The 22758-nt window shown below is 40.3% G+C and overlaps 1 long non-coding RNA gene across 1 annotated transcript; it reads left to right on the top strand.

Annotated features, from left to right (window-relative positions):
* Positions 1-1149: 1149 nt before the first annotated feature.
* LOC116665511 lies at positions 1150-20882 on the top strand. Its single transcript, XR_004322184.1, has 3 exons — positions 1150-1159; positions 5065-5070; positions 20651-20882. It is a non-coding gene; the product is annotated as an uncharacterized LOC116665511 (long non-coding RNA).
* Positions 20883-22758: the final 1876 nt, after the last annotated feature.

The following is a 22758-nucleotide window of genomic DNA, read 5'->3' as shown; positions in this document are numbered from 1 at the left end:
TCAGGCCTCCTCCAGGCTGACTAAGTGTGGGAGACAGCAAGTCATGCACCTCCTAGTCTTCCTCAAGGACCACAGGACTTGACACTATAGCCCAGTCAGAATGCAACCTCACCTTTCCTGGCAAAATCCCACATCCCTGTCCCCTCAGGCAAGTCCAGACCAGTTTTAGGCAGAAGAAAAAGATCTACTCACAATGGTAACACATTTCCTCCTCACACACACACAACCCTGAAGATCTGAAGTGACGCTACTTGAAACAGTACACTAAGAGAAATAATCAGAAAATAGTTTACAAAGAGGAAGAAACAATAATTTTTAAAATTGAACCTAGAAATTAGGAGGTACTGCCTCTAATCTCACAGGGAAAAGGAATCCGTCTTAGTCAGCAGACTCCAGAAACTTCTTTTCCCTGCATTCTTCATGGAGCAACTTTGCCCTTGAACAATCTCCCTTCTTTCTCAGGAAATGAAGAAGATCTTGACAAGTCCAACTGCCCTCTTTCCCGAAGGAGCACATACTCAGAGGAATACAGAAAAGTACTCTGCTGTTATTTTTACTTGTCTCTTCCATCCTGTAACCTTAGACATACAGTTTAATCGCCCTCAGGGCTCATTTTGCAATATTCCCTGGGGAGACCTGCACTCGCTTTCACAAAGTTCTTGTGGTATTAATTAACACAACCTAAGCAAAACAACCAGTGCTTTGACGGGCCTCCCTACTTTAAACTATAATTAGCTCCTTCACTGAGACACAAACATTGAACCCAATCTTGAATTCAAGCATCAGCCAACCACCCTTTGAAGAAGACAACCTCTTTTCTTACTCCTATCCTGAGTCCGTGGTTCAGTTATTCTACCTTACCCACCTTACCGTCTCCCGGGCTCTGATCACAGTTGTCTATTATTTGCTGACTGCCTCCCCTTCAATCTGGTTTCAATTCTAGAATCAGAAATCACAGCTCTGATGTGTCACCTTTGTGCGAGATGCTGCTCTCTCTGGAAGGCTACAATGGTTCCCAGAATCAAAGTCATGGATTTTAAAGACCATATCCTTCTTGATACCTGAGGTGAGGAAATAGCTACATCAAAGGCTTTTAACATGAAGTCCTGTGGGTGGGCTTGGGACTCCCATAATTACACACAAAACTGTATTTATAGTTGTATGTTTGCATTTTTTTCTGGAGAAAGAGCACTTTAACTTCATCAAACTTTCGAAGTTGTCTGTGACACTCCCAAGATTAAGAACCCTTGAAATAAAGAGGTTCTAGGACTGGATTCTCTTGTTTTTATACTTGAGGAAATAGAATGTGGATCAAAATCACTGGCAACCTTAGTCCAACAAAATGAAGCCAGGTTTGCTAAAGGGATAACAAGGTTTTTTTTTTTCAATCTAGTTTTTGAAAACAAGAAATGAGAAAATTTTGTCTATTGCAAAAAAATTATAAGATGGTGTGGTCTAAATCAACCAGAAGTCCCTGGGTGACTTCCACGTGCAGGGCCCTGAGATGGGTGTTGAGACTGAGAACCCCTTAACCCTCATCCTATTCACAGTGCGTCCTGGGATAGTCTCTTTCTTTTGATCCCCCTTCCTTTGCAAGAAAAAATTTTTGCTGTGCTGGTGCAGAACAAATAAATCCAAGTCTATGTATGCAGAATACCTCCTCCCCAGCTCTCTCTCCCAAACTGCGGACCATTTCCTTCCATGGGTTTAGATGTCGTAGCTTCCCACACACAAGTCAGACAACTAGTCTGACTCTGTTTACTTATTTATATATGTCATGGAGGTACTGGGGATCGAACCCAGGACCCCGTGCACGCTCAGCACTCCCTCTACCGCTGAGCTGTCCCCTCCCCACTTGACCTGTGACTAGGAAACACTCTGTGGTAATCCCATCAGCAGCTGCCATGTCGCAAACCAGTGGCGGTGTTATTGAGTGCCTGTTTCTGTGCTAAATGCTGTATTCGTGTGATCTCACTTAATCACGCAACAGCCTCATAAGCAGGTATCACTATCAACTCCATTCCACAGATGGGAAAACTGATGTTCAGAAAGGTTAATTTATGTGTCCAGGGTCACAGAGCTGGTGTGGCAAAGCTGGGATTCTAGCCCAGGTCCACCTGGCCCCAAAGCCTGCCTGTGTTCTAAACCAGCACTCTGTGCTGCTAACCTCAGATAAATAAACCAGAATGGAGTCTCCTCACGTTGCAAAGCAATTTCTTCAAAGTAGAAATTTCACAGGTGTGCCACACAAGACGCTACCATGATCAATACTTGAAAATGCAAATGCAATCATTATATTATGTTCACCTCAGAACACAAAAGCTTGATTGCATAAAAATGCTGCTTTTATTAGTAAACAGGAGAAGGTTGAAACAGTCTTGCAATTTCTGTATTACTTTATCACTACTGGTTTAGAGTCTGAAAATTTGATCAAAGCACCTTCTTAAGAATTCAGTTTCATTTATATTTTCAGTCCCCAAACATAAATATGGCGATGGTACCTATCAGGAACATTAAGGACACTTGCATAAAAATGGAATTGGATGTTGCATTGTAATCCTCTCTTTCATCCAGCAGAACGTGGGGGGGGGGGGGGAATATACTTAAATGACTCTGCAAGCCATAGCTCAGCAAAATGCCATAAAACAAAATCTCTCTCTGATATCAAATGTTCAGGAGTTATATTTTCAATAAAAGCATCTCTCTTGGGTTTGCAGCACCAAAACAAGAAGAGGTGCAAGATTATAATTTTATGATGTGTGCCACTTAGAGAAAAAAAAAAAAGAGTAACAGTTTTCTTGACTTGCTTTGATGTTGTCAAAACAAATCATCGCCCTACTTGCTGTGCTTCTCCCCCTGGTGAGGCAGGAGATTTGAAAGGGGAAGATGTGTCTGCACACAACAAGGGTCCTCCAAATTTTACCAGCAATTAGAAGGAAAGGTATGATTTGTCACAAATCTCTTCACCATTCTCTGCAAAGGAAGTTCCCTGAACTCTCTCTTTTAAAGAACCTGGTGATGAGTCCAGGAATGGTTCAAAAATGTGACTCCTGAGCTCTGCTGGGCCTGAGAGGGGACGACCAAGGGCGCCTCTGGTCCCCTGCGAGCTCATTCTCAACTCAGGCCACCCCCACCAGGAGTCAAGCAGATAATTTGCAATGTAGCATCGGCGGCATTTGGAAGGATTTTTCCGAGAGCTGCTGTAATCAAGCACCGCCGAAATCAGGTGCAGACACATCAGTCAGGAAAACTCTTGTGTATTTGATGGTTTCCAATTTAGAAGCAGGCTCTGCCCGTCGATGGCTTGTGTGTTCGCCTGATCTGTGGCAGTGCTCACTCTCACCTGACCCAGTGGGGAATTACTATCACCTTGGCTCGAAATCAGTCAAAACCATGGACGTCACCATATAGGGTGATTCCGGGTTTGTCAGGAGGTGTGGAGAGGGCACCCTTCCCGGGTGGTACCCACAGATGGAGCAGGTTAGTTCCGAGTCGCAGCGGGGTCACGGGGGAGAAGCACGCTGTTCATAATAGGACACTGACTACACCTTTGAAAAGGTCTCCTGTGTCTCTTAATTTTTTTTAAGAAACCTAAATTCCCTCAAAAACCAAAGAATGAAGTTATATTCAGATACACGTCCATTTGTGCTCCCTAGGGGGGAAAAATACAATTTATCTTCTGTTTTAAGATGAGAAGGTGCCTAAAAATCACAGGTGGAGAAAGGATTCAGTTAACTCACAGTGTCAAACGAAGAATGTCACCTTCCGTGAATTATAGATTTTCCACAGTACTGTTTTATCTTAGTTGCCCACCTGAAGTGAGTGGCGGGGAGTTAAAAAGAAATTTCTCTTTAGGATAGTCTTCTTTTTTTTTTTTCATGATTGAATGCTTTTACCATGTTTCACCAATTCTTAGACTTCTGTTTTCTGAACAATTTAATATCTCTGAATTTTGCGTCTTAAAATGTTTGAGGCATCAGTTTAATTAGCAACATTTCTTCTTTCTTAGTTTCAAGAAAATATGGTATTCCCAGGATAATTTACCTATTCTAAACCCCCAGGTATCCGCAAACTTCCTGTCTTATAAAGAAGCCTAGGGCTATCTTGAGATACATTAAAGACCTGAAGCAGAAACCCACCTCATGGCTGCGTCTGAAGCTGGCCAGCCTCTGCTGTCCCAAGCACACAGGATCTTCTCAGCACGAGCTATACCTTTGCTCCTCACCTGGGGTCTTGGGCAGTGACTGACCCAGCTCTGGCCCAACCTGGTCTACTCGAGGCTAAAAATGAACAGTTCTCACCATGTTACCTCCAGTGATAACCACCGCTACCCCTGGTCTACCTTCTTTTCCGTATTTTGTATGAGCTTGCCAGATGCATTTGATAACTAGAAATAAAGCAAATAATGAAGGATTAAAAAGCACTGACAATCTGTATATGGAACGAGCTGGTGAAGGAGCCCTCAGATAGGGACTCTGTCTTCGAATATCCAGGCCTTGAGATCTTGCTTATCAATCATAACTTCTGGGGATCTTCCCCGGCACTGAAAGACTTTGTAGAGGGTCGTGTCATGCCCAAAGATTAGATGAGAGTAGGCTTAGTATCTGCACGATAAAATAATTAAAACAAAACAGAATAAAATTAGAGTAAAATAGAATAAAATAAATTCCTCTTGTAATTCTTTAAATTGGAGAAGGGAGGGAAATTGACAGGCTTCATATAGCTGTTTTTAAGTTTATTTGGATGTTTTATCTGGCATATGCTATTTTAAAAGGCAAAGACAGGGAGGGTAACTGTTTTGTGGTAGAGCTTGCACTTAGCATGCACGAGGTCTTGGGTTCCATCCTCAGTACCTCCATTATTTATATTTTCAAAAAAGGACGAAGAAGGGAATTTTTACTCTGATTGTACCACCAGCTGCTTTAAGCTGTCATAAAAACGTGGGAGTCAGATACAGAGAAGACGACTGGGGAGAAAAATGCTGATAGAAATGCTGTAATATTGATAAACTAATAGGATATTTACCAGATAGGAAGTTAAACTAAAGTGCAAAACCAGTCACAGAACAGGGTGGACTGTCCAGGTGACGATCTGGTAGGCTTGGCACTGGAGAGTGGGCAGGAGTTTCAGAGGCCGGAGATCCAGACCAGGAGACACTCACTAGTGTGTTATTATAGCCACGGTGAGCAATGCACCTGCAGAGGCAGAACGTGCAGAGAGAAAAGAAGAGGGTCGAGTACAGATGCTCTGGGTGGACAGCCACATTCAGGAGATCTGAAGCAGAAAAGAAATTAGAGAGAGACTGAGGTGTAACTGAGGGACAGAAATAGGAGAGTATCGCATCATGAAACCTGAGGCAAGAGACACTTAAAAAAGGAGTGTTAAACGTTACCAGACGCCGCTGAGAGGTCACGGATACCAGCAGGGAAAAAAAGAGAGGGATGTGGAATCTGACAGTTGCAATGTAAGTGAAGAGAATGTTGTGAATAGAATTGGGGGTGGGGGGGGCAGAAGCCAGATATTAAGTTAGGAAGCAAGTGGGAAATGAGCACGAAGGCTTGGCTTTCAGAAAGTCCGATGTTCTGGAAAAAGCGCAGAGAACACAAACCGTGTTTGTAGCATACTCACCAACCAGGAATCCCAAATGTTGCTCACTTTGTAAAATAATAGGCACACTTCTTTTGTTTCGAGACATCCTGGGAACTTCCTAGCTATATATTCCAAAATCACCCTTTCTCCCACCAAACTGATCAATTCACCCCTTGCACAGCAATTACTCTTTGTGGTCAGGATCAGGGCTTGGAAATCGACCCTTTTCTGAGGTCAACGGCAGCACCGTGGTTCTGGCTTCCTCCTTGCTGCTCAGCAGCTGTCCTTCTAGAATTTACTGAAAACAATTCCCCTGCCAGGAAAATTTGCCAGTGCTATTTATTGATTCCAGAAAGCTGTGACCAACAACCATGAATCCGCGTATAGTAAATTGTCAGAATACAGGGTATCACCTACGGCTCTCAATTGACTTGTCAGCGTGAATTCACCAGAAACTGGTGGCTTTACAGCACACCAGATTTGCCGTTTAGTTGATTCTTTGGAGGTTCATCAAACTTCAAACTTGATCGCATGTTAGTTGTAGTCCACAGAAATAAGCAACTTTATGCACGTGCTCTGTGTAATGCCACTTTACAGTAAGTTTGGGGACCATTCAATTGATATTACACCCCCTCTGAAGCCAGAAATTTACTCCACTGAAAGGCTGTAACAGACCAGACTAGCAAGCTCATCCTCTGCTATCTATGTTATGTCTTATCTGCTGTGTGTTTTGCCCTTTTGGAAGCACTAATCTACAACTCAATCATAGAAAAGATGATATAAAGCTGTCAGCAGGAGAGGCAAGATAGCCACTCTGGGCCAAACAGTCATTTCCTTCCACGATTCTCTCCACCCTGAGTTCTGTGCCTCAGGACTTCAGTCTGTGCGCTCAGTGTCGATTGGCCTTAGGAGTTGAGCTTGCCTTGACTGAGCTGGAGATGATGATCTGGGGAATGCCAGGTTATTAATCTGCCATGAGAAGCCCAACTTCGCAATGGATCAGGAACTCAGCACCACTCTTCAGCAAATCCTCCCGTAGGAAAGAGCAGGTGACCTGATCTCAGGTGGAGCTGGAATTCATGTCTTACCTGCCACTCAGCGGCTGTGTGATCCTGGCCAAATAAACTCTCTGTGCTTTAGTGGCCAAATAGGTGCAGTTGGTGTAGTAACAAGTGTTTTTCACGAGGCTGTTGCAAGTATTAAATGAAAAATTCATGTAAATGTTCATCACAAAGACAAGTAAATGCTGACTGGGTATTTACTACTACTGCTGTGTGGAGAGAGAAACCATAATCAGACTGTGTGGTGACCAGGGAATCAGAGAAACACGGACCTGATGGAGAATCTCACTCCATCACTGCTTGATTCTGGGCTACTTGTCATGCGTAGAAAAAGCTTCCTCTACCCAGAGCTGTCAAATTATTTGCCCATATTTTAGTCTAGTATTTTATGGTTTTATTTTTCACATGTAAATCTTTACTTCCTCTAAAACACATTTTGCTTAAGGCATTCGGCTTTCTTTTTTCCTTAAATGGTTATTCATTTCATTATACTTTTATTTTTCTATTTTCTCCCTGATGGATACATTTCTGGGAGTGGGGGCATACTTTCACACCATGTTTGCTCTTTGCCAGTATGAAATTCTTTTCTAGGAATTCTATCTTTGTAATTTTTAAGTGATGCACATATGGCTACAGTTTTGGATCACTTTGCAGATCAATATAATGAAATTTCCTGAGAAAGGCAGAGAGCATTGCATCAGGATATCTTTTAAGTTAGACAGCATTAACTAGGTCAGCACAAACCCTTACACATTGCCCTCATCACCTGATTTCGGGCTTATTTCAACAGGTGGCTGCTTGGTCTCATGAAAAGAGCAAAGAGCCAGGGATCAAATATCTGAGTTCTGACTCTGGAAAAATTACTTAATCTTTGAGGCTTAAAGTTCTTATCTGTAGAATGAGTAAAATAATATTTATTGTTTTTCTCTCAAGATTGTAGATATCATAGAGATGCTTACGCTTTGAGAAAGCAGTAGCGTTCTCCAACATAAGGGGAATCGTGGACCATATGAGGTTTAAGAGATCTTTGGCCTGCCAAGGGAAGGTTTCCTCTTGATCATCTTGAATAGGAGTTGTTGAAAAGGAAATCTACCTGGGAAATCTAGGATTGAATTTGGAAAATTGGAAAACTATTGATATCATTAGGGGTTTTATGGTTAAGTATGGATGCTCTTACAATATCTCCTGATTGAAAAGGACTGTGGCTATCAGACCTGCTACAGTGTTGGTGCCGGAGGGTGCTCCACAGAACTGCAGATGGCATAAATCACTTACAAACTAATGGAACCAGGGTGGCCCCAAACTGTGTCTTCACATCTCTTTCCCACCAATCAGTTCTCGAACTCTCCAGTTCACACTTGCATACACACCCTCAGCTCACAGCCCCTGTGGTGGCTTTGGGAGTGTGCCATTAGGTCTCCCTTCAACAGCATCTCCCTTGTGGAGGGTAGGCAGCTCCAGCTGCGAACTTGGATCCACTTTCGATACCTTTGGATCCACTTTGGTCTTCATGCTAATCGATTATGTTCTTCTCGGGCTGCTCCCAACTGATGACAGAGCACAGCAGCAGAAGTCGGTCCAGGGACTTGTAAGTTAGGGACTCCCCTAATAGGAGACCTTTGCTCCAGGGCTCCCCATCAGCCTGGTCAAGACTAAGCTGCCTGCAGTCTGAGGCTTTTCTTCCCCAGTCTACTTTTCTTCTCTTTCTCTGTAACCTTCATCTCAATCTGAAGGTCTCCCCACCAACTCCTGCTCCCTCCCAAATGTGTCCTTCATGGGTGATTCCCCCCAGTAAATCTCCTGCTCATCTCAGTCTGTCTTGGTATCTGCTTTTCCAAAAGCCCAAACTAATACATTCACTCACGGTCCCACTCCTAATTTACAGATATTTCTTCTCACAAATTTTAGGAAGAAGGCCATTGTGGTATACAACTCAAGGGGGCACCAATCACATCACCAACTATATGAATGTATTGACACTTATCTGGGGCCTAACATGATCTATCCTGGAGAATGTTCCACGTACACTTGAAAAGAATGTGTATTCTGCTGTTTTGGGGGTGGAATGTCTTGTATATAGCTAATACATACACTGTGTTGTTTAAGGCTAATATTTCCTTATTGATTTTCTTCTCTGGATGATCTATCCATTAATGTGAGTGGGATGTTTAATATCCCCACTGTTAGTGTGCTACTATCAGTAACTCCTTTGTGTCTGTTAATATTTGCTTTATGCATTTAGGTGCTACTATGTTGTGTGCATAAGTATTTACAAGTGTTATATGCTCTTGTTGGATTGTTTTCTTTATCATTATATAATATTCTTTTTTGTCTCTAGTTACAGTCTGTTTTAAAGCCTATTTTGTCTGATACAGGTAATGCTACCCCAACTCTCTTCATATTTCCATTTGTATCTAACATCTTTCTTCTTCCCCTCATTTTCAGTCTGTGTGTATGTCTTTATTTTTTTTTAACATTTTTTATTGATTTATAATCATTTTACAATGTTATGTCAAATTCCAGTGTTCAGCACAATTTTTCAGTCATTCATGGACATATACACACTCATTGTCACATTTTTTTCTCTGTGAGTTATCATAACATTTTGTGTATATGTGTGTATGTCTTTAGATCTGAAGTGAATCTCTAATAGGCAGCACATATTTGGATCTTTTTTTTATCCTTTCAGCCACCCTATGTCTTTTGATTGAAGTTTTTCATCCATTTACTTCTAAAGTAATTACTAATAGATACATACTTACTGTTGTTTTATTAATTGATTTCTAGTTATTTTTGTCATTTTTCTCTATTTCTTTCTTCTTCTCTTGATCTCTTCCCTTATGATTTGATGACTTTTTTAGCATTACATTTATATTCCTTTCTCATCATTTTTTCAGTGTCTATTATCAGTTTTTTGTTTGTAGTTACCATAAAGTTCTTACATAATAACCTATGTATATAGCAGTCTATTTTAAGTTGATGGTTGCTTAAGGCTGAGCATGTTTTAAAAGCACTATGTTTTTACTACCCCCCCCATTAAGTTTTGTGTTTCTAACACCATATTTTATACCTTTTTATTTTGTGTATCCCTTAACTAATTATCGTAGGTATATACAATTTTGTTTCTTCTTCCTTTTTGCTGTTCGAATCATGTGATTTCCAATAGCCTATCTTCCAGATCACTAATTCATTCTTCTGTATCATCTAATCTGCTGTTAGTTTCCTCCAGTGTATTTTTCATTTCAGTTATCATATTCTTCAGCTCTGATTGGTTCTTGTTTACATCTTCTACCTCTTTGTTGAAGTTCTCACTATGTTCCACCGTTCTTTTCAGTTCAGTTAACATCTTATGACCATTACTTCGAACTCTATCTGATAGATTGCTTATCCCCATTTCATTTGGTTCTTTTTCTGAGGCTTTTTTCTAAGTCCTTCTTTTGGAATATATTCCTTTGTCTCATCATCTTGCCTAACTCCCTGTGCTTGTATATAGTCAGTAGATCAGCTACATTCCCAGCCTTGAAAAGTGGCTTTGTGTAGAAGATGTCCTATTCAGCCCAGTAGCATGGTGCTCCCTGGAAGCCAGTTCAACATGCTTCAGAAGTGTCCCCTGTGTGGGCTGCATGTACCCTCCTGTTGTGACTGGACCAAATTGCTATGAGCACTAGAGGGGCTGGCGCTCAGTGTGACTGGCTGTGAGGTCCGACTGCAGCTGTTGCTCTGGTATACAGGGCCTTCCCCTGGGGTAGGAGCCACTTTAGGGGGATGCTGATGAGAGCTAGGGGAACCTGTCAGGTCTGGTGGGGTGGGGGGCCACTTTGAAGGAGCACTGGTTGCATTAGGTCCATAGGTAAACCTGGGGCAGGGAGAGCCGTTCTGGTAAGTTAGATGGGAAGAGTCAGAAATGACACCTGCCAACACTGGACCAGCAAGGTAGAAGATGAGCAAAAATAAACAAACACTAAAAAGCTGGCACCCACCAACTCCTCCATGCAAAGAGAAAGTTCAAACAGACCCCTGCTCCTGGGCGCATGCCCTAAAATTGGTCGAAGATCTCCTTCGTGTATGGCCCAGGCTCTTTCCAACTTGCCGCCTCTGTCCTGGGACTTGGGGCAAGTGAATTTTTGTGCACGATGTTTAAGAGTGAGGTCTCAGCTTCCTACATCCCTCTGGCTCTCCTAGATGTAAGCCCTGCTGGTTTTCAAAGACAAAGGTTACTGGGGGCTGGTCTTTCCAGCGCAGCTCCCACAAGCTGGGGAGCTCAAGGCGGGGTTGGGAGCCCTCTCTCCTCCGGGAGGACCTCAGAGCCTGTGACACCCCACCCGTCTGTGGTTTGCAGCGCTGGGTTGTGGGTCCCGGCCCAGACCACATTTCTGCCCCTCCCATCTGTCTCAGTGTGGCTCTTGCTTTTTATCTTTAGTTGTGGAAAATCTTTTCTGCTAGTCTTCGGGTCATTCTCAAAGCTAGTTTGTCTATATGTAGCTGTAATCTTGGCGTGTCCGTGGGAGGAGGCGAGCCTGGGATCTTCCTACTCCGCCATCTTGTCCTCCAGCTGGCAGATGTTCTACTCACAGAGCAGGATGCTGCTTGAGGGTTTCTGCAGCACTCCAGGACACCATCCCTACCATGCCCAAGCCAGCCAGTGAGTCACAAAGTGGCCAGTCTAATTGGCTGCAATTACTTAAAGCCTTTCCAGTGATAGAAATAGCGTTTTAGGGCACAGAGCTGCAAGCTTTTTCTGTAAAGGGCCATGAAGTAAATACTTCTGGCTTCGCAGGCCACATAAGTCTCTGTTACAACTACTCAGCTCTCGCACTGTTGTGTGAAAGCAGTCGGAGATCAGGTGTAACATGAATGGGCACGGCCATGTTAAAATAGAACTATTTATGGTCACTGCAATTTGAATTTTTTTTATAATGTTTACATTTCACACATACACACACACATAAATCTTCTTTTTGTTTGTTTTTAAATCAATCATTTAAAACTGTCAAAACCATTTTTAGCTTGCTGATGGGCCAAATGCACAAACAGGAGGGGACCTGGACTTGGCGCACAGGATGTGTTTGGCTGACCCCTGATTCACGCTTTTCTGTAGGGTCACTCCAGGGAGATCAGTGCGGGTGCTGCTGGTTTCGGATTGCTAACACGCTGGTCTAGTTTGGCCCTGTGAGAACACTGGATCAACTTTGATCTGAAAATGACCAGCTTGGGGAGAAGGGGAAGGATGCTCATTGCAAATGTCTCTGTATTCCTTTGGATTCCCAGCCTTCCTATTGTCAGTGTCACTGACCTCAAAAAGCTAGAAAATGTTGCTGGCTGGTTTCTTGCAATGTTCTGAGAGTTTTAAGGCCATCTTACTTGGATTATTATATTCAGAATGAAAGTCACAGTTTAACCCCTGAGATGGTGACTTCTTCCTGGGCAGGTGTCTATATACATAACATGTTGCAGATTAGAGAACATTCTCCCATTGCAAACATCCTGCTGTGGGATTTTTGTTTGTTTTTGTTTGTTTGCTTAGTTTGGGGGAGAGGGAGTTTTCCTTGTATATTTTTAGGAGATACAGAAAAAAAAAGATAAAAGGAAAAGCCCCTTAACTTTCTACCAAATGTGACTGAATTAAGCACTGGGATGAAAATGCAATATTCTGTATGGTTTGTTTGATCACACTGTTCTCTGATGCCATATCTAATTTTTCCAGCCTGACCTTTCCTAAGATTCTGCTGGCTCTTTCATCGGGATTTAAATGAAAGGGCAAAGCATTTTGCATGAATATAGAAACAGAGTAGGAATTGTATAAATCCACTGAAGCAAAATAGACCCAGGGCAATTGATGGCATTCGTTGAATCCACTTGCTCTCAGGGAACTTACTATCCTCCACCACACAGTGGACCCCTGGGGAATGCACTGTTTATCATTTAAGGAGGAAAAGAGGGCTGTAAAGAACAAGAATGTTCATATATCAAAATCAAACATTAATCAGACCACTGGTTTTGACTTGTCTATTTCAAGAGTAAAGACTTGGATGGTTAGTAATGTTCTGTGTACCCGTGACCCAGCCCCTCCTCCAAAAAGTATCCTTCCCCATCAAAAACAACCCACTCCCACCCCATAGACAAACAAAAGTCCTACTTTTTAACCTATAAAATAATATGAAACATGCCTAGGAATTTTCACAGTTATTGAAAGTCTAGATTAGCATCAGCTCCAAAGAACAGCGGGACCAATTGTTAAACCCAGACTCACGCTCCACGTCCTCGCTTTTCTTTTGAAGTTCCCAGTAACTTTGTCTTTTTTCTTTCCTTCTATTTTTTGTTTCCTTTTATTTTTAAAAGTTAGTTTATTTTGAGAAAATTTTAAATTATGGAAAAGTTCAAAAAATATAACATCACATTCTACCATCCAAAAATAACACATATCACATTTCCTTCTGTTACAAAAAATTAAATATTGCAACTGTAACTAAAGTCCCCCTTCCCCCTCCCCAGAAGCAACCACCATCACGAGTTTGTTGTATATTTTTCCATTCCATTTTTTGTTCTTTCCATACATATATGAATCCACAAATATTCCACAGTGCTATTTTATAGATTTATATTTAAATACATGGAATCGTTCTGTATGTATCATTCTGCATCTTGCTTTTTTTCAATCAATACTATTTTTTTTAATCTTTTCATGTATATCCTCTTCTTTAAAGCTGTTCATCACTCACACTATCCTTTGGAATTATTGCCTCTGCCTTCCAGAGCCCTAGATTCCTGATGCATCCAAATAACAATAAATAGGTCTTCCTAATTTTAAGGATTTTATTACCAAAAATGATAGGAAAACAGGAAATGCTAAATACAAGAAAGATGGAAAAGTACAGAATTTCAGAAATCGTAGGAAGTTTTTAAATAGAGCCCCATGCTATAATTCCTAATATCCTGGCCAAATAAAGATGGCGCTGGAAACCTGTATCCTGTTCTGCTTTTGTTTTTGAAAGCAGAACCCAACCAACCTCATCCTTCCTTCTGACCCAAAGAAACGATTCTGCTGACCCCACTTCCTGTAGTGAAGCTCTGCCTAGACTCCTGTATTGACATGAAGGGCACAAAATAAACACTCCTTTAGTTCAAGTGGGTGCGTTGCTCTCTGAGGACCTCCGGGTCAGACAGAACCCGGTTCACAAAAAGATTCAGCTGTGAAGAAGACAGAGCGTTTAAGAGCCTGCAGTCTGGGATCCAACGGCCTGGGTTTAAATGCCAGGTCTGCCCCTGCCTAGTTCTTCAGATTTGGACAAGTTTCTTTACCTCCATGAGTAATATTTTCTCACTTCTAAAATGAGAATAATAATAGTGGTTTGAGCATTAAGAGCTAATCTATAATGAGTCCTTGGTAAGTGTTAGTAACTATTATTATTGTTATTGTTATTCGGGGTCCCACACACTCATGGTCCCACGTCGATTCACAGTCAATGAAGAGAAATGAGCCTTACGCCTCTTCCTGAAAACTTGTCATTTAGATGCAGTCAATACTCTGAGTTATCTAGTGATATTCAATTTTAAGGGCAAGCTGAGCTAAAAATCCATACATGAATATAGGTTCAAAAGTTGATATCTCACTTACGTGCAGCCCCATGAATTTTCAGGATTAAAAAACCAGCATCATTACCTTCAAGAAGGTTTGTGGATTCACATCAGAATGCCAACTAGCGAATCAATATTTTAGCAATATTGAAGTCTGAAAAAGTGGGCCCTAAAGAATGCCCTGAGGACTGGGTGAGGCAGTTATCTGTCCCAGTTATTTATTGTCTATGAAGACAGTGGTCAACAAAGAAGATGTTTATTAGAGGTTGTGATTATTTCTGCCAAACCAAGCCCACTTGGTGGAATCACAGTCACCCACAGAAGTAGGAAGATTAAAATAATTATTGGAATATTTTATATACTTGGGAAAGTATTCGCTATGATTTTTCTTTACAGGAAGGAAGTTCCTATGATAAAATCAGGTTGAATCGCCTCTGTGATCATTTAGAAGTTTGGACTGCTTGTCAAGTGTTTAGGTGTAGAAGCTACCTCTGTCAATAATGAACAACTTTGCTAGTAACCATTTTGTGTAACTCTGAAGCTCAAAAAAAAAAAAAAATCCCCCAAAATCAGAGCCAAAGGGTAGGAGAAAATTAAGGACAAGAGCCCGAAAACAAAAAAGGAATATAAAAGGCCAGTAGCAACTTGAAAGATTTTAAGCAAATGGAAAACACCAAGAACAGAAGAAACCCCTACTGAATCAGCACGTGGGTTAGGATTCAGGAGTCCACTGAAGGAAAATTCTGTACCTGTCCTGAGCACAAACGCACTCTGAGAGTCAAAAGTCGGCCCCCACTGTGTTCAGTACACATTCTAGAGCCTGAACTTGATTGCTACTGAAAACACTGAGGTGGTAAGTATCGTGCAGGGGTCCACAGAGGCACGATCAATGTACACCTTATCTTCATATACATCTCAGGAAACTATCTAATGGACTTGTTTTTAAAAACTGAAGACTAAAGCCAGAGCCAATGTTTGATCAATTTCTAGCCACAGAAAACTGGACTCAGCAACCATGTCTTCTGTAGCATTCTAAATTTCACTTGGGCCATATTGGATTTTATTCAAATGCACAAATAATTATTTTTAATTTCCTAATAAGAAAACACATGGAAGCCTCTGACTATTAGCTCATGCTGGACTCCTGTCTGGCCAGCTCTTTGGGTGGGGCTCTAACTCTACCCGAGGAGGTTGTTGAACACCTTGGTGCTCCCACTGCGGATTAAGATGCTTCTGGGAGATAATGTTGGCATCATTACCTGGGATTGTAAACAGGCCTCATCCAGGTTATTCATCAACTGTTTGCAAAGAGGACATATTCCTCTGATTAAGGGAGATTTTGATCTTGGAATTGCTTCCTGGATTCATGACTGCATGGTTTTTGTCCAATTAGTGGTCTCTCTGTTAACAGACAGAATTTATTTACTGTAGGTGATCCCTCACCAATGCCAAATCTACCTTTCACAGCACAGATGTCAATGTCCAGTGGATTTAAAGACAACTTTAAAACTGTGGTTTGATGATATGTATGGTATATCTAGTATAGAAAATTTTGATACTGCTCAAATTAGGGTCTACTTCTTTTAGGCCTTTTTTAAGGTGTTATCATGGTTTGGGATTATTATTGGCAAGTTTTGTGTATTTTAAGACATCAAACCCATAAATAGGAGATCAAGTTTCTACTAGCCAAGGATTCATCTTTTCCCCTTAGCTACTAAAACATTCCACTTTGATGTGACTTAACTTCGAAAGAAAAGTTGCAGCCCATAATAAATTATTTTACCACAATGCAAAGTAAAATACATACTCATTATAAAACTAACAATAAAAATAAATCCTGCATATGAAGGACTTGGATGAATTTGAGCCATTAGACAAAAAAAAAAAAAAGGCTGATCACACATTTGCTAAATATTAATTCTCTACTGAGCCATGAAATGGAACAAAGTTCTAAAGATAAATATTAATGGAGAGTTTCTGCCAATACTATCCAAAAGAATACATTATAATAGTAAACATATCAAGTGAGAATGTCTTTTCCCTGGAATTAAAATAAACTAAAACTTCCTTTTAAGAAGAAATCTTTTACTAGTTTGAATTAATATAGCCTCTGTACAATTATTTTCCTTTAAACATTGATTATTTGGGACCTAGAAAGTCTTCCTAACCTTTCGGTCTTTTGAGAAAGCTCTTTTCTCTGTCCCTGTCAAATGCCTGCATGTTGACTTAGTTTTCATGAACATCTTGGTGGCTTTAATAGAAAATCTTGTATCCTAGATTTTTCTCTGCCACTCCGTGACATCATTTTAGATAAATTCTTAAAAAGAACAATGAAAAGGGTGTTTAAGATTCTACCACTTTAACAGATCTGTCATTTTCCTTCTTGATTTATCCACACACAAAAAATTAACTCACACTTCTAGAGGTAATTACTAAATTTATATATTCATAGAAAAACCAGCATACAAGTAGATGATATCACAATTTGATATTTATGAAATGCCAGTTTTCCATAAATATAGAAAGTCAGCAATTATAATGGGGGGTGTTTATTAACATTTGGAAGAAAATAAATAACAAATGGGCTCACTATTCATTAAAATTCCTCAATAATATAACAACTGTCTCCATCTCAGAATAGTCCCGAGTGATGTCCATGTTTTGACTTCAGAGCAACTTACTCTCATACGCTTAAAATTATCCTTGCTAAAATATTCTCATTAGGCATTTTTTTTTTTAGTATTTTCTTAGACGTTTAGCAGTTTTAACTGTTTTGTATATGTGTGTGTGTTGATTCAAAGCACAATCTTACTTGCTATCAAGAATCCGATTTGTTACACAAGATTGTGGGTGAGATACTGAGATGGGATCAGTACGAACCTTTTCCATTAACTATGTATGTGTGTATATATATGTTAAGCCCCACTAGTCATCTTGCTCGTGTGTCAAGAAACACATCAGCACCCCAGGGAAGGAACCTCAGGGTGCCCGAGGAGGGGCACGCTTACTGGTTCACAATTTAAAGAAGGAGATAAGTAGTACACTCTTTATCAACCCAAACTACTAAATTTTCTAAAGAGAGCATTAAATTTTCCAAAAATCACCCTTTGATCCAGCCTTCAGAAGTTTTTCAGGTTTTGGTTTGTTTGTTATTGTGGTTGTCCCCTCTCAAAGTAAGAGATTTAGATAAGCCATCTCTTGCCAAGGTTCCCTTCAGCTGTGGCTAAGAGAGCTATTTTAAGATGTCAGTTTCTACCCAGTTAGGTGTTGGGTTGTAGCTTTTGAAGGAAAAAAGGAAACAATGCACAAATAAAACAAGTTTAGGTAGATTGTTTTCTTACAAAATGACAGCTGTCAGTTGTGGAAGAATTCACTGTTGTTGAAGAATTGAGAGTAAAAAGAAAGAATGTGGAAAGGCATACAATCAAGATCACGGGCTGTAATCAGCTCAGAGATCAGGCACTGAGCTCTTCTGAGCTCTACCAGTAATACCCACAGGCTCTTTCTTGGATTCCACGCGGGTCAGTGTATTACTCATTCTGGCGCTCATCCAATGCACTTGAGTCATAAACATGGGTTTTGGTGTCCTCTAATCTTAGAGTTGGAAGAAACTGTAAAGGACAGCCAGCCTAACCTTCTACCCAATCTCTTCTTTCTTGTCCCCAACAAATGATTATTCACCTTTTTTTCTGCTTAAATACATTAGCTATTACTATTCATATTCATTGCCAAATATTTAGATAACCTTTTTTACGTATGTAATATGCTCTTAAGAGGGGAAAAAATGTCCCTACACTCTCACCATCTAGATTAACCTTTGGTGCATAGCTATCTATTTATAGACACATATAAAACCATCCTATAAGGTTTGTTCTGTTACACATTTGTTTAATCTACTATGTATCATGAACCTCTTTCTCTGCCGATATGTACTTACATAGTCACTGTAAAGCCTGTAGAGTGTGTGGATTTACTATAACTTATTCAACCAAATCCTTTATTGTTAAGTAAATACATTATTCCATATTCCTGATATTTTAAACATTGGAATCACTATCATATATCTTTGCAAACCTTTCCAGTTATTTCTTTGAAAAAATTTCTTGAAGCTCAGCTTGTTTTAGAACTTTTCTACTGGTGGGAAATTCTGTACATCTTGGGACAAACTTTTTCATTATTGGAAAGGTCCAATTCAAATAAAAGCTGCAGCCTATTCTTAATTTTTTACTTTTGTGGGGAGAATTAATTAGGTTTTTATTTATTTATAATGGAGGTACTGGGGATTGAACCCAGGACCTTGTGCATACTAAGCACCCACTCTACCACTGAGCTGTACCCACCCTCCAGCTGCTCCCTATTCTTGTAGAATAAGTCTAATTCCACTTTGGGGCTAGAGCTTTTACATACTTGATGACAACTAAAAATTACAATTACTCAAAAAATATGCTTTCCACATTCCCACCTCCTGATGACCTTTCTCTGGGGATTCCCTGGTGGTTTCTTCTCTCTTCAGACATTTTAAAGGATGAGGTAGAGTTACACAGATGCTGTACATTTTCATATGTTTCAAATGTTGCATGATTTCAACTGATGTGCAAAAATGATCCAAAAGGCCGTCTTTTATTTTTAGGCTTGGGTGGATGTGGCAGAGATTGTTGGATTTCCCCCACTATCTAATCTATTCTCTAGGGACAGAAGATTGTGACCAGACACAAAACTACATTTCCCAACTTCCTTTGCAGCTAGCTGGCCAGCAGGATGTAATTGGAAGTGTTCTGTGGAACTTCCAGCTTAATGGGAGTTGACTCATCTGGTATGAACATCCCTTTTGTTCTTCCCCTTTCTTATTTCCAATGCATGCTGGCTGGGGCCTCACCAGGACTGCGAGGTAATCTTGTGGTTGGAAGCCATGTCAGAGGATAGCAAAACTGAGTGCTAAGGGAAACCTAGTGTCTAATAACCACTAACCTTCCATTCCTGGGTTCTACTACCTAATTTCTCGACTTCTTTCAGGTGTGGGAGAAATAAATCTCTATTTTATGTAAGCACTGTTGTTTCTGGATTTTTTTAAAAAATAGTTTTACTCTTTTCACCTTACTAATTGCTTAATGCAATTCCTACCAGATACAGGGGTCATACCCACCAGTACTAATTGAGAATAATTATTAATTATTCCTGCCCTCCCAGGATCTTGCCTCCATATATGACAAACTCTTACTAGACAAAATAATGACCCTGTCAACAAAGAAAGCCATATAAAGTTCATATAATCAAAGTACATAATCAATTGTTTTGGAGACAAATTTCTTGATTTGTGTGATAATCCTTATAACCTTGTATTCAACTAACACCCTAGTCTGGTATATACTAAACACTCAGAGCTTATCACAATAGTCTACTTGGAAACTAATAAATTCTTTTTAATCCTCTCTGTAATTGTCCAAAGCAGGATGGTTTGGTTGAAACAAAGACAGAAGTTGAAGCGAATGTCAAAGAGATGAGTTGAGAGAAGAAATAAACTGATGTTCATGATCTCAGGGGTCTGTGTGAATGTATGACTATTTCTTAGAAGGCGATGAGTATAAAAACACATGGGAAAAAAAGATTTGGTTGGAGAAGTTACAAAGGAGAAAACAAAAGAGATAGAATCCTGCCAATTATCTTGTAACTTTAAGTACTAGGCAGCTACAAAATGTTCCCTTCTGTCGCGGTTCTCCTTTTTTTTTTTTTTTTTTTTTTTTTTTTTTGCATTTTCCTTGGCTCACAGTGAGACATAAACTGCAGAAGAATATATGGAGCAATAATTGCAAGTGTCATTCAGCAGTCAGAAGACTCAAGAGAGAAGGGAAAGAAAGAGGAGTCCTAATCATCTGATGGTCATAGAGAACTTGTGGGGTTTGCTGTTTGCAGCCACTGTCATTAAAATATATCCATGTGTTTGATTTCCATTTTAAATTGCTTTCCTATTATGCAGAAATTGAATGATATTAACATAAATAGTCAATTTAAATGTAAGACAACAATGATGAATATAATTCAAACAGCAATGTTACAAAGCCATTTTAAATCAACTTTTTAAAAATAGGTTTAAATTTCATTCAATGTGTACTTTTTAATAGAGTTACAAATTCTTTCAGAAAACAACCATGGAAGTTTTGAGTCTACCCGAATTACCACTAAAGATCTGCCAAGGAAGAAGTCATAAATGAATTTTAATGACATTAATGGTAGTCATTTCCAGCTGGGAAACATCAGAAAAGAGATGTTTACCTTTTTCTACAAAAGTCAAGAAGAAATGAAAGGTTCCTGGTCATCAAGGGAAGCGTGTTTGGGGTGAGATTCTGTCTTAGGTATAATGATTTCTCTTTCTATTTTGGTTATCTAGAAAAAGCAAAGGAAGAATGACAAAGGGGGAAATACTCAAGAGAATTCTTTCCTTGGGAAGCTCTTGAGTAAGTAGTAACGGAAATTATCCCAGCTAAAGTACCCAGCCAGCACACAAAATCAGCAATGGCCATAGGTACCTAACATAGCCAGCATGGACTTCATACACCTCAGGAAAGATTTCAGCTGTTAACTAGAAATGAAGGAACATTGAATGGTGACCATCATCCAGTGCATAATCATAGGAGTTGATTCCAAAAGTTTATTGGTGAAAATTATTTACTTTTATTTACAATTAAAACGTGTTCTAGATTCACCTACTTCAAATAAAAAGTGGTGGAAAGATCTGCTTGTTTTGTGATCACTTAAAATGGTTAGGATGAAAAAGGAAGCGAAAGACCTTTGTTCCCATTGTAGAAACAACAACAACAACACAGCCTGGAAAAATTCAAAATTACACTTGTCAGTGGGGCTAGCAAAGAACAGAGGATGCAAAGAAGCCTTGATTCACTGAATTCCAGAGAGAAACAAGCACTGCATAGACAAGAAGAGAACTGTAGGAGCTTCCATCACGTCCTGCGAAGTTGAGAACTACAAATCTGAATATTCGCTAAGCTTCCCCCATTAGGATCTACGCACTAGTATTTGGCTATAATTATCATCAGACTAGAATTTTCCTAAGTAAATTCCTTGAATAAAAAAAAATTCTGAAGTAAAACAGGTACCAGATGCCTACTACATCTCCCTCCGAGAAGCCATTAGGAAAAAGTGTCTGAACTTACTTGAATTGGTGTTTCTTAGATGTATTTAATCATGGAATCCTTTTTATTACTCACCCCCACCACCACCACAACAGAAGCTCATGGGATTATCCCACAGAACATCGTTATCTGTGGCCCTCACTTTGGGAAATGTGGCCTTAAGTGTCAACATGCTTGGCTCCTGAGCAGCTGGAGATCGCCATGCCTCAAGATGGCAAGAGGCAAGTGGGTTCAGAACTGAGAACCCCGGAGCACACAGAAATCAGCGCGTACCGCTGCAAGTTGTAGCAAGGCGAGGGCAAGGAAGGGGAGACGGCGTGGCTGCAGAGGGCTTCTCTTAGAAGCTCAAATGTAAAAGATGGATCGAAGGGCATAGGACCAAGGATAAAACGTGAAGGATAATGTTATCACAGTGGAGACTGAAAAGGCTGAAACTTGCATAAATGGTTAAGGACAACGACTGTTCAGTGATTAATCTGGAGTAGTAGGAAGAACATGGCAGGGGGATGAGGGCTCTCATATTCACTCTGCCTCCAGCCCCCTGAGGGGCCTCCAAAGACCCCCCTCCCCAATCTAAGGAAGGCCTCACCTGCTAAACAGGAGACTTGGGGTCACTTATCTCTCCAAATTTCCTGTTCTTGATTTTCAGTGTTACTTCAAATCGTGCTCAAACCCATCATGCTTTTTTATTTTCCCCTTATTGGACTTTTGTGGGAACCTGCATCAAAGAGGCTGGATGCTTACCATGTCGAGAAGCTCCCCTTTGTAGCGCTGACCACGGCCATTTGTCAAAACAACGATGTAGGTAGATTGATAGCACGGCTTCTAATTCTACATACCTCCAGGAAATCATTTATTTTGTAGCTGATTCTTTCTCCTCCCCCCCGAGAAAGGAAGATGGATTAAAGTTCTATTCCAGAACAGGATTCTTTCCAATAGGTCATAAAGTTGAAAATCCACAAAACTAGAAACTTTGGGGAAGATGTTAAAAAGCTTGCATTGCTATTCCTGAAATTAGAAAATTGGTAAAGGAGCTTCAATTCTTGATTTTGAGATTTCCTAACGCAGGCGATCGCCTAGCTGCTTATTTCATTAATTTTGTGGGGATGCTATTATAATATCCATAAAGAAACCATGAAATAAAATGTACAGAATGAGACCAGGCAGTTCTGCTGTTCGGTCACACGCTACGCTATACAAGTTCAGCTTGCGTTTTGTCAAATACCCTCAACAGGCCCTGGCTCCACATCTTCACCCGAGCAAAAAGCCTGCGCGTAGCAGCGTATAAAGACAAGTTCTTGTTGTCAATCTCCATAATGATGTGAAGCACTTAGAGGCCACAACATAATACAGTTTCACTGCCATGCTAACTAATGAACGAAATTATA

Source organism: Camelus ferus, chromosome 8 (genome assembly GCF_009834535.1).
Source record: "Camelus ferus isolate YT-003-E chromosome 8, BCGSAC_Cfer_1.0, whole genome shotgun sequence".
Classification (NCBI taxonomy): Eukaryota; Metazoa; Chordata; class Mammalia; order Artiodactyla; family Camelidae; genus Camelus; species Camelus ferus.
The sequence above is the reverse complement of the archived record's forward strand: the minus strand, read 5'-3'. Positions and strand labels throughout refer to the sequence as shown.